At 34.4% G+C, this 13,618-nt stretch overlaps 1 protein-coding gene across 11 annotated transcripts in view; it reads left to right on the top strand.

The window, feature by feature from the left end:
- Positions 1-13,618, top strand: part of ADGRV1 (adhesion G protein-coupled receptor V1) — a 282,393-nt gene that overhangs the window by 248,600 nt on the left and 20,175 nt on the right. The window lies entirely within an intron of this gene.

Consider the following 13,618-nt stretch of genomic DNA (forward strand, 5'->3'; position numbering starts at 1 on the left):
AAACAGACATATGGAATGCATATTAAAGCAAGGGATTCATTATTTTTAAACAATAGCACTATAATTACATAGATTTCATTTCATAGCTAATACACTCAGAAAGAAAACTGCTTGCTTCTGTATGTAAATGTTACTGAGATAATTATACCAGTAAAACTGAAGTACCTGCAGCCTTTGCAAAATCGCTGTTTCAATTTTCTGTAGATGTTAATACTACTACTACTACTACTACTACTACTAATAATAATAATAATAACAATAATAAAAACCACACAAATATTTTAAATTCTAAAGGCATAAGACAGAATCTTTTTCCATTGTAAGAGGTGAGCCTTGAGGCTTGGCTTTTCTCATATAGCAAATAACTTTTATTGAAAAAGGAAAAATAAAGACTAAATGTTCATCATTAATAATAAAAAAATATAAATAGCTCTTTCCAAAATTTTACCTGTATAAGTGTTTGGATAGAGAAACCAATGCATTGCAGCACTGCATTTGATACCATACTGCTAATTGCTGAATTATTTATAGAATAATGGTTATTATATCACAGATGGGAAAATACCTCTGATGTCAGAAAACAGTGAAATTAGCAGGAGATTTAAAATTATATATAAAAATCTTTGGAGGACAAGTACTTCTGGACTCAAATATGCCATTCTTATTTTTTTAGAACAGAAACCTCTGTGACAACTTTTATTTCCCAATATTAAAAATCTTTATACCTCATCAAATAAAAATTAAGTAAAAAGGCATATTTTCACAAAATGTATTTATTTTATATTGAAAATGTGGGTGTTTCCTTAGGCAGTGTTAAAATAATTTTAAAATTACATCTCAGAAATATTTTTTTAATAATAAAAAAATGTACTTTATTCTCCCAGAAATATATTTGATTTTTCTGTATATATTGTTGTTTGAATATTATATATATATTGACATATCAATATGTACTTCTGCTCTGCTTCACCAGTAGATGTGGTCTCTTTTGACATCTTGCCTTAATGATCGTTACTAATATCTGGGAAATAACTGTATATTTCAACAGACCTGAAGAACTTAATACAGCATCTTTATTCACATTATGTCAATACTGATCTTCCACATCAGGAAAAGAAACCTTTTACTTTTGTTCTTTCTAGCCCAAGAGAATCAGTAAAACCTGAAATATATAATAATTCTTTTCTTTATTCAAAGAGGGTAAAAACATTTCAAATGCATAGTCTCTTCCTGCTTATTATTTTAAACTAAAACATGCAGGGCTGGAGCTCCAACTCAAACAGTAGTAAAGAAGAACTTTATTTTCAACTATGAGGAGCTTAATAACTTATACACCATGCATTACAAGTGGATTTTTATCCTTTGTTGGATTTTTGTCATGTAAAATGTAATAGAACAGTATCCATTATATTTTATAACTATTTCCTAACTGCTTTTTAAAATATAAAGCTACCAAATACTTAAAAGGAAAACAGTTTTTTGGTGCTGCGTACCCTGGGAGAAGTTAAAAAAATAGAGTAGTTCTTTCACAGTACTACAGTTTTTAAATTTGTTTGTTTTAGTAGATGATTGTATTCGGTGCTTTGTAAATCTCCATAGTAAAAGAAGCTTTAAAAATATCTCCTGGAATGCCCCACATTTTAAATAACCATCCCATATGGACCATTCTATTCTTTTAAAGTTAAGATTTATCTAGTCAAGAAATGGAAAAACTAATGTGTAATTCAAGTGATCAGACATACAGCATGAAATGAAAAACAGGGAAGGAACAAGGTGAAAAGCCTGTAAATTTCTTTAATCTATGCTATTCATCAAATAATCAGATCAAAATAAGTCAGAGAAAATATCAGCATGCAAAGTCTTTATGTAGAACAAAATTATGTATTACCAATACTGAATAAGGTGGTTTTTTTAATACTGAATAAGGTATTTTTTATTACTGAAGGTTTTGCTGTAGGCAGGTGCAGCTTCAGAAAGGATTTTTAGACCATGTTCCTACTGATGAGGGGCTGGTCCTGGGGTGTACAGACTTCCTGCTGAGAGTCGTTCTGACCCAGAGGCTATGCAGAGCCACGTGTATCCAGCTCATGAACAGTCATGTCCAGTGTCCTTTGAAGATTTAATCTCAGCCAATCTGTCTGTGACTGGGAAAGGAAGTGGGACTCAATAGTGGATAACACATTTTCATAATGATAGCAGTAGAAACTACCTGTCTTTGTCATGCATTCTGTTGGCATCTTATTCTTGTGTCTTGGTCAGCTCTCAGAATTGATGATTGTTAAAACAAGGCTGTTTTTTACAATAAAAGGTGGGTTTACCATTTATTGGTGAGCATTTCTGTTACACAACGAGCCCTGTTTCAGCTGGAAAGCAATTCATTGCTCTTTAAGAGTTCTTTTCATGACAGGAAAGAGGAGATGAAATAGTTTACAGGAAGTAGATGCCTGGTTCCCAGCTGTCCAGGAGCTATGGACTGTGTAAAGAAGCAGAACGTGATCCATTAAAATGTGTTGGGTATTCAAATAGATTCAACACAAGAGATTGAAAGGACACTGAATATAATCCATTTTGTTTGTTTAGCCCTATGACATGCATTTCCCAGGGAATGCACTTGCTTGAAAAGTCATCCACTCAGTACAAATTGTTTCCAAGAACTTCCTGCAGGAAATGGTTCCCATCAGAGACAAGTTTATAGTAGGAACTATTCTAGTACATGGAGAGGAAAGTAACCATTTCCCTGTAACTTCAGGAGTAAACATGCAAGTGGGAGGGCAATGGCTCATTTACAAAATAAAAACATTTAGAAAACCATGAAAGAAAAAAAGTGTGTTGGGTATTTTGAATTCCTTAGCACTATGCACCTAATTTTCCTATCGAGACAGCATCTGTGATGCAGAAACTCCATTGCTCTGGCACGATAAGCCTTGTGAAACAGAAAAAATATTTACCTCTCTTCTTAACTTACAATTGTCATTGTGGATTTATTCGATTTATTCACAAGATACATGTTTATCTGGGGTCAGGAGTGAAAGAATAAGCTGCTATCTTGAGTACACCTCTGAAATATTTGAAATTTCTCAAGCTCTTTTGCATGCACTATACCCATCTAATTGATCACCATGTTTTTCCTGTAGTTAGGAGAATGTTTATGATTTGTATAGCTGACATCAACAGAGACCTATTTGCATTCAATGGATCTAAAGTTCAGTGGTTGGATCTCTTCCTGTTGTTTGTAAAAGGGTCTAAAAGGGACTTCAGGTCCATTCCTAGTCTATTCTCTGCAGCTGATTTTCTTAGTATAATCTAGATATTCTTTGGCTGTATTGCCGGCACACTGGACTACACACCTCCATCCTCTATAACTTAAGAATATATCTACACTGTAAACTTCAAGTCATTAGGTATGCCACAGCTACCCCAGTCACAGTTTCCTTGCAATAAGTCCCAACACTCCCCTCTCTTAGCAATAATTTAATTAATTTAATTTTTCAATAAGTAATTTTGAATTGAAACCTTACTCTTATGAAATACTGTGATATTACCCACCAACAGTATAAAACATCCATTTTTCAGGAATATCAGGGGAAAAAATAAATGACAACTGGTAGGTAATCCATTATTAATGACAGCATTCAAAAATTCCTTTTGTGGTTTTTTTAGATGATTCAGATAAGGGTTAAATGTCTGCCTGTTCTGTGAGCATACTCGACAACTCATGTCCATGTAATAAGCATCAGTGTTACTTGCAAAGTACTTCTTCCCAAGAAACACAGGAAAAATGTGGAAGAGCTGACTGGTAGTTTTCCAAACTGGGCAAATAGCCTGACTTGCCTAACGCAATATCTCAGTTTAGAGATAAATTTTGCAAAAAGTTCCAGAAATCAGCTTATTTTTAGTAGATTGCAATAAGAGAAAATTCAGACGTTTGGGTACAAATACCTGAAAAGCCTTTAACAAGAAATATGGGAATACAGAAAACAAGTGAACAGGTGCACATCCAAACCTGACATTGACTGGAGAAGATGAGATTAACCAAACTTCATTAATTAAACAAATTAATTAAAATAATTAAAATAACTGTGGCAAGCCAGAATGGGAGGAAAGGCTAGCTTGAGTAGAAAGGGAGATAAGATATCAAAGAAAACTAGTATGTTGGAAAAAAAACCAAAACAACAAAAAAACCTGAAATATTATAATGAAACAATAGAAAATATACTAAGAGAAATCAAGATGACACAATTTTAGAAGGAGAAATAAATTTTAAAAAATACCACATATTGTGACAGTAAAAAGTGAGTAAAGATACAGTGTTCTGTAAGTTGCTGAATTATATTATGCAGGAAAGCAAAAGTACACAGTTTATAAAGCTCATGCCAGTACCAGTCACAAATGAAATATGTATTTTTTCCTAGAACATACTATTCAACTCTGGGATGTAGCCTGGGGACACAGAGAGGGCCACCACTATAAATAGGCTCACTTCCTGTGTCTTATGACGTGTTCTGAAAGCTTCTGCTCTGATGAGTGAGAGGTAGACTAGAAGATCCCATGCGGTGGTTCAGATTATCAAAGCCACACAAAACTAAACAGAACCCAGTATTAGGCAGACATGAGATGCTGAATGTAAAAGGCTGCCTACAGATTTTGCAAAAGGTGATTCTACACTGCAAATTAGCCCAACAAAAAGCAATGAAGCCCTCATACTAATGCCAGGATGAACTACAATTTATATCAAAGCTGTCAAGAAAAGGACATATGCTTGTTCAAGTAGATAGAGTCCAACCAAATCTTCTGTCAGCTAAGTGTACAAACCAAACACAGTTAAACACAGGCCAAACAATTCAAATAGTACCCCAGACACAAAATAAAATACACATTCAAAGCAATTCACATGTGCATTTTGACATCTGTTCAATAAAGCTGGTGGCTTCTGGTGGCTTGGATTCTTAGCTGGAAGGAAAGACAATAGTATACTCAGAGCTGTTCACTTAACCTTGAAAGTTGTTCACTATGTGCAATTTTTTAAAGTAAAAATAACTACAGTAAAGCAAGTAAAGAAAGCATGTCACTTTTGAGCCTTCACACTTTTTGACATCAGCTAAACTTCTTGGTTGTAGTCTTGATTGGACAGTAGCATTGGTAGTATGCATTATAGTAGCTGTGCAAGCACCAGCTGTCCATGAGACTTGATTACACTGTGAATTAAGAGAATGCAACAATTTTATATTCCTTTTTCTATGTTTGCAACTTCTTTCTTTAAAAAGAGTCCTCTCTGTTCCTAGTTACCACCTGAAATGTACTTTAACACGTTATTTCTGTGTTCTGTAATTTCTATTACTTATGAAATTATAGTTAAAGATTCCATTTAGCTATTCAAGTCCATACATAACTGACCCAAAATCAGTCTATAGCTGAAGACAAAACAAAGAAAAAAGTCTGCAGTGTCAAGTAAAAATAGAAAGCATTGTTAGGATAGAACTGAAATAAATGAGAAATTGATGTCAGAAGAGTAGTTTGTGTTTAGAGCTATGTTTATAATGTGTTTAAATAATACACAGTGAAAAAGTATACTGAAGTGGGCTTTGATTTACTGGATTTTCAACTAATCACAGAAAAAAGCATTTAGACTTTTAAGTGACACACTTAAAATAGAAAAATGTGGCTATAATACATTTTTTACTGTAATTAAATAACATTTTAAATCTTCCAGCATCTATAAATTTCCTTCATTCATTCTTGAAGAATTTTACATTGATATATTTCAGGAAAAATCTCTTAGCACCAATTTTTTTGCAACAGAAGGTGCAAAAGCAGTTTTAGCCATTCTCCTTAGGAGGTGTTAGTAATGGCCAGAATTATGTAGCATGTAACAAGTAAGAAATGCAACTATAATTGCTGCAATGGGTAGAAGTATATCTGCTAAAAAGGACTTGGCATCAGGTGTGTTCTTTTAATTTTCCACCTCTGTCAATATGAGTCGACTTTTCTCACTGTGAAGAATAAAATAACAACCCAGTTAGTTTGGTATGTGTAACAAATCACTCATCAATGCAAATGCTTATTTTACAGTGAAGACAGAATAGCTCTTTAAGTGCAGTTGAGAATAACTTCGCTAGCCTAGGAAATAAGGAATCGGAAGTTGTCCAAACCAGCACAAAATTAGCCTAAAAGAAAATCTTCAATGTATTCTTTTTAGAAGTGTTTTCCTCTAAAGAATCACAGAATCAACTAGGTTGGGAAAACCCTTAAGAGATCGGGTCCAACCCGTGACCCAACACCACTTTGTCAACTAGATCATGGCAGTGAGTGCCATGTCCAGTTGTTTCTTAAACACTTCTAGGGAAGGTGACTCCATCACAGCCACAGACACATTTTATGAAAAATCCTTGCTTTAGGATTTTTTCTCCTGAGAAGCCAAGAGGCCTCAGGCCCAAAATGTAAACAATAATTATCTGCTACTGTGGAATGCAACAGGTGCATCTGTGATTGGTCTCATGTAGCTTTTAATTAATGGCCAATCACAGTCAGCTGGCTCAGACTCGCTGTCCGAGACACAAGCTTTTGTTATCATTCTATTCCTTTTCCTTTCTATTCTTAGCTAGCCTTCTGATAAAATCCTTTCTTCTATTCTTTTAGTATAGTTTTAATATAATATATATCATAAAATAATAAATCAAACCTTCTGAAACATGGAGTCAACATTCTTGTCTCTTCCCTCATCCTAAGACCCCTGTGAACACTGTCACATACCACCTCCCTGGGCAGCCCATTCCAATGCCCCATCACTCTTTCTCTGAAGATCTTCTTTCTAATATCCACCCTAAAACTCCACTAGGGTGGTTTAAGACTATGTCCTCTTGTCCTTGTTGGTGGTGTGGACTAAAGATATGGTAAGTGGCCAAAAGAAATAGTGACTCTTAGAAACAGTAGCATGATATGAAAATAGGTTGTCTTTAACTCAAAAATGGTTTGGAATGCAATGAAGAAAGAATCCTGAAATAACCCTGGGAGACTTCTATACATCAGCAAAACTTTTTATGCTACAACAATGGTTCAATTACATCTTGTGTTCTAACTGTGTTTTGATTTTGACAGCTAGAACCCTGTCATTTCAATAGCAGTTTTATTTATAAGTTTCAATAGTGTCTTATTTGTAAGATAAGACGCTTATAAATAATACCTGGTTTAGATGTATTGATATTATCCTAGCTGTTATCTACAAACCTGGACAAAATAAAAGCAGCAGATCTGTTTAACTCATAGCAGGTATTTAAATACAGTTTCTCAGGAAAATTGAAGGAGTAAGATTTAAGGGAAAATATGGTGAAAATAAAATAAGGAAAGTATAAAAAATAATAATACGGGATCTTGATACAAACCTTTACTTGAATTTTTCTTGTGAGCGTGGCAGAAGAAGTGCTAGTATAGCTGTTTTATTAAAGAGATTTAGGTATTGTTCAGAAGACTGATGTATCCTGTGTAATGAAGTGGATGAGTTTTAGTCTGCAGAATGACTTAGTAGGAATTCTGTGCAATCCAATCACACTAAGTGGAGAATTATGCACTAAGATACAAGTAGTGAAAGAATTTCTGCTATGAATTGATAAGCTTATATATATATATGTATATACATATAAGAAGTAGAAACTAGGATGAGTGTTTCACTTAGCTCATGACAAATGCAAATCAGCAGCATAATATAGGTCTGAAAGAAGCAAATGTGATGCTCTTTGTAAACAAGAGCAATTTAAATGTTATTGTAAAGGGTATTGGTGATGCATTATTTGGGATCCTGTGACATTTCTAAGCCCATTGGTCAAAGAGATTAATCCTGTACATTGTAGCAGAAGGGGAAAAAAAAGCATGAGCAGGAATTTGAAAATCTTATTTCAGAAGCCTGAAAGAATTTCACATGTTATCTGTCATCTATTGCCTGTGTCAATATTGGCCTTGATCCAGTAGCTGTATAATCACACTGGTGTCATATTGCATGCAAAATAGTATACCCTAGTTTTTCAGTGACTTCAGTCTGTTTTCAGAATTTAGTCTAATTAAGAACAACATTTGAGTTCCAGCATCTCGGTTCTGTTCTGAAGGCAGTATGACGTGAGAGCACAGGCAAAGCATTGAACATCTTTCCTACTTGCATTCACCTTGCCAGCATCTAATAACAGTGACAGCTGTGGGACAAACACTTAAACATCTAACCTGCTCAGAAACATTGAGTGTGGTGTGACCTCATGATCTTCAAGATATTCAGTGTTTCCATCTGTTTCCATCCATTGTTAACAAAAATTCCATTAATTTAAGGTGTTAACTGCAGTGTTAACTGTTGCAAATCATTTATAAGTCAGTTTGTTTGTACGTATGTGAATGTAATGTTGTCAGTGAACCACCTTTCCATATAGAATTTTTGTGATGGATTACATTCTCCAAAATGGAACATGTGAACAGTTAGATGTGAGGTTTGAATATAACTGTTTAGAAGCAACTCTCTCAGGAAGTTTTCTGATGCATATGAGGACTGCATTTGAGTCTGGAAGGAGTTGAGCAACTGTGAAGCTGGAGCTAACCACAGTTGGATGAAAATTGCTAAATTATGTTTTCTTTACTTTCAGCAAAATGTCAAGTATTGCTCTTTTGCTTTTGCCTTTACAAAGGTCAATTGGATTTTAAAAAGCATCAAATCAGCTTGTACTAACAGCTGATTGTTTATTTAAATCTTCAGATATGTTGTTTTGCTGTTACAACAGAGACACGAAAAGTTTTAGTGACAAAAATCCTCTATTATAAAACTAGGAACCATACTGGAAATTTTTCCTTTTTCTTTCTATATCTTCTCAAAGAAGAGTGGTCAAGAGATTTAGCTTGAGAGATTCTCTGTGTGTGGGTGCCTATAACTGTGTAAATAAACTTCATCATCTACTGGACACTTGCTAATGTTTTGATTGTACTTCAAAAAATATGAAAGTATAAAGCAAGGTGAAAATTGTGACTTATCCTTATATAGGTTCAAATACTTATCATAACTGGTGGTAGATTTTGAAATTTTGGGATTTCTTATGCCCCAGAACCCTCTGGGATTAAGATTTTGAGTTCCAGAAAAGAGAAAATTGCCATTGTAATACAGAGTGATTTCATTCTGAGTAAAACAGAGCCAGCAGTTCTTGCAGAACCTTTTTCTCATTCCTGACTTCTGAAAGGTAACAGGAAATCAGTGATCCTCACCATGAAGACTTCTGCTTTCCTTTAGAGGTTTGTTATTTTCACACTACCTTGTCTCCCCCATTATTAGCCAAGTAGGCCAATGTATGTGACAGAAATTTTTACTTCATAAAAGGAATATGTATTTACAGATCTGTTTTTAATTCTCTAATTCTCTCTTTTAAATTCTTTAATTTCTTTTAGTGAGCAGAAAAGACTCCCCACCACTGGGTACCTAATTTATCACACTGATGTCCAAAGACTTTTTATGTGGTCAATAACAAGGGAAATGTGATTCCAAACGATGCTTCACCACATATATGTGATGTTCCCGCTTTCACTTAGTATAGCATTTCTGTATTTAGGCTCTGTGATTTCATGCCAAAGACAAAGACCTTAAGCATCTTTGCCCCTGTCTGCCTGGATTTAAAAAAAATATAAACTACACTTGTATACATTGAAAACAGAAAGTCTGAAATCACCCGTCCCAATATTTTTTGGTTTATTTCAGAATCCCTTTTTATTTTCCCCTAAGAAATAGGTAATCTCAGAAGGAGAAACAAATTATTTTTATCTGCATTTCTGCAGGGTCTTTGCTTTGCAGATAAGTACAGTGTAGAAGTCCTTCACAAAGCTCCAAGTAAGGCCATTGAGTCTTGATGAGATATTTGGACCACTTGAAGGTTTTTTTAAGAATCGCTCTCCAAAGACATAGTCTAAACTCTAAGAAATAATCTAAAAATGTTTTAACCAAGATCTAGTTGTGTGTGCTAAATTTTGTCTGAAGTTGTTATACTAATCCCTTGAAAAACAGTTTAACTGTCCTACTTTCCTTGAATACACATGAAAACCAACTGAGAAAGTTTCTTTAGAGTATGTTATGAAACCTTAGAAATATTTAAATTAATTAAAATTTTGATAGTTTTGCAGCAAATATGTTTGTAGTAAACCACAAAACTATTTGGTATATTTAGACAAATTTACAGAAATTTGGAAAAATAAATATGGAAAATGAAAACTTGGAAATGTAGTATTTTTACTAATGTAATATAAATTTTAAGTTCATGTGTGTTAAAGAAATTTCAAAGAACACACAAATAATAATTTTCTGCTTGTGCAAATCATCACAACAGCACACAATTATATATGAAAAGCAGAGAGTAAATTATTTTTTTTTAAATTATTTTTATAGTTCACCTGTAGATAGCCATGTCTGTCTGATCAGCCTGTCAATCTTCAGAGATATGTATTATCATTTCGTTATAGATGGCAGGAATAAAAACTATGGGAAGATAAGTGACTTTTCTGGGACCAATGCAACACCTGCAATATAAAGCAAACTTAATGGCTCCTACATTTCCGATTTGTTCTTAATTTGTTAAACCACATTACCACCAATCTCTCAGTCTGTATTGCCTCAAGTACTTTATTTTTTGGAATGGACTGTATTTTCTAATTGGAAACCAAAGTTAGTTCTAATAGAACATTAAATTCCTGTAACAGTAGAAAGTAGAAGGCGCTGTGGGATGAATGATTTTCAGGACAATCTAAATAAAGACCCTCTTCCTGGAAATGTCTCTTTTTAGATTACCACCCTCATTTTCATTGACAGAGAGCATTAGCACACAATAAGCTATGCCACTTTTCTGATGTGGTTTAGCTTAATTTGTAAAAATTATTTGTAATAGATAAAATTAGAGGGAAGAAACCAGCGTTATAATCCTTGCCACAAATTTTACTTCTGGTAATGTAATTTTGTGTTTAATTTTACCTGTAGTTTTGCCTGTAGTAATTCATTGTGCATGAACCTTAACCTAATGCAGTGAGTGCTGTTGCAAATAACCGAATGCATATGCTTTAAGGAGTTCTGTATCTGAATTCAGAGGAAGGTTCTGTGTGGAGCAGTTATTTAACATATAGGGTGGAAGTTCATCTGAATGTTAAAACTTGCATTTTTGCTGAGTGTTCAGAGAACAATTGTACCTTGTGCCTAGCTTATCAATATTAAATTACCTTTACATAAACATAGTTATATAGTTAATTATATAGATAATTATATTATCTATATTATATAAATTATAATTTAATTATATAGATAATTAAAGGTAAATACAAATATATATATATATATATGTATATTAATATAAATATTTGAAAATATTTTTATGTCTTAGCCCAGACACCACTGTAAAAAATCCTCACAAGCTGTTGTAGCTTTGAAAGATTCTTAAGAAACAACATGGACTGGCTGTGAGGTGTATGTGGAGAGAGAGGCTGTGGTTTTACAGAGAGAGGCCTTGGAGAAGCTGTCTTGGCTGAGTTAAGTGGTGTCATTACGTTACATTTCACTGAAGTCTTCTGAGGGAGCCTGTATCAAGAACCACCATCCTGGTGTTGGTGGTGAAGACATTGTGCCCAGTATCAGAGCAGAAAAAGAAAAAAACATGCTCAGGTTCTTACCATTCCCAGTGTCCTCACTGGCATGGAATATTGAACATCACCCTACAAATTTCTGCATTCATTAAATTATATGAATTATTGTAATTATTAAATACATTAAATGACACTGCCACACCAGCCTGTGAAAATTCCAATACTTCCCTATGTCACTGGGTTTTATATAGATTTATGTTTTATCTGTTTAACATAAAATTGCTTCAAAATCTACCTGCCTGGCAAAGTTTCCCTGTCTCACTTCAGAATTTCTTGCAAATTCCTTCAGGAAATTGTTTTTATATCTCACCAGGCTTTTCATTACTTATCAGCCCATTTCTTCTGCTGACTTCAGCGAGGAGCCAAAATGCTTCTGCAAACTTCTGAACTTGCAAATTTTGGAGGTGGAAGTCCAGTTAGGTCAGTATTCCCCATCAGATCTGACTTGTAAGCACCTCCAGGCTTGTCGAGCTCATTTCTCTGTGTTGGTCCTGCTCAGCAGGCAGAGCCAGTTCTGTCTGGAATCAAATCTGCAGGGAGGAACAAGGTTGGAGTTTTCTCCCAGCTTCAGTTGGTGGAGGGATAATGGCAGAACTGCTAGCTGTCTTGCTGCCACTGGGAACAAAAAAGTGCAAAGACTGACAAAGTCAAAAAGTACTAAAGCAAAAAACAAAATTTGTCAGAGCCATGCACTCTCCTCTTGACCCGCACTACAGCTCTGCAGCTGGCGGCTGTCTGTGTTTGCTCTGCACTGTACTTGCCATGCAGCCAGATAGCTCTGTGAAACACTTTGGATGATTTGGCAATGAGAAAACATGATCCTGCAGAGCCAGCAGGGCCGTAGAAAGGTGCTGGAAAAGAATAGATGGTAATCTTCAGCCCTCACACAAAGTGGAAGGCCTCAGTAGGACATATATTATATGCTAAGCAATAGGAAAAGAAAAGCTAAAATAAAAATAAACAAGCAAAACAAAAACAAAACCAAAAAACCCTCAGAAACCAAACCAAAAACAAAACAACAAAAAACAGCTGAGAAATTTATTGCTTTTAAAAACATGTGAAAGTCCACCCTTCAACAGTTCCTATAATTTTTTTCTTTGAAGAAATCCTCCACAGATAGCAGGAATGCATCGCAGACCAGGTGAAAATATTTCTGTTAAGTGCTGCAAACATGTCTTAGGTCATTTTTAGCATTAATCCTGTGCAGAAAATTTCTAAGAAGGAGAAGGGAGCTTTTCATTTACCAAGTGCAAGGAGAACCAACAGTTTTGATATATATTTCATGACTTACACTATCTTTTGCTGACTATGAGTAAAGCTACTTTGTGGCAAAGTTCAATGAATGTACCAACACGTAGAAACCAAATGTTTCAATTGCTCAGTTTTGAAATATATTTATATATCCTTTGTCATAACATTGGTATGTATTGACATACAATTTGTGGTTTTATTAGTAGAATTAATAACTAAATACTAAATACTATATAGAATATTAAATAATATTTAATTATACTATATATACTTAGTTATGTTATGTCGGTCATTACTCTCCCAAGTGTTGTACTTGTCTCAGAAATGCAGAGGAATCCCTGTTTAGAACCATTGGAATTGCCTCAAATGTTAATTTAATTTGCTTTCTATTTTCTGTAAATTTTCCTTGTTTTATATTTTTTTTTACACTTCGTTGGTGTTTCTGTCTGAGATTGTTTAAAAAGTCCTGATGGAAATTTTTGTGGCAATGTTCTTTTCCATTTAAAAAAACAGTTGTAACACACAAATGCAAATTCTAGAAAGCTTTCTTAAAAAAGCCTCAAGACAGTGGTTTCTAGTAGAATACTTGACAATGATGGGATTGACTCCACCCGAAGCAAGTTTGCTGGCAACACCAAGCCATGGGTTGCAGTTGACATGCTGGAAGGAAGCCATGCCATCCAGAGGGATCTTGACATACTTGAGACTGGGTCCATGCAAACCTCATGGA

Source organism: Agelaius phoeniceus, chromosome Z (genome assembly GCF_051311805.1).
Source record: "Agelaius phoeniceus isolate bAgePho1 chromosome Z, bAgePho1.hap1, whole genome shotgun sequence".
Lineage (NCBI taxonomy): Eukaryota > Metazoa > Chordata > Aves > Passeriformes > Icteridae > Agelaius > Agelaius phoeniceus.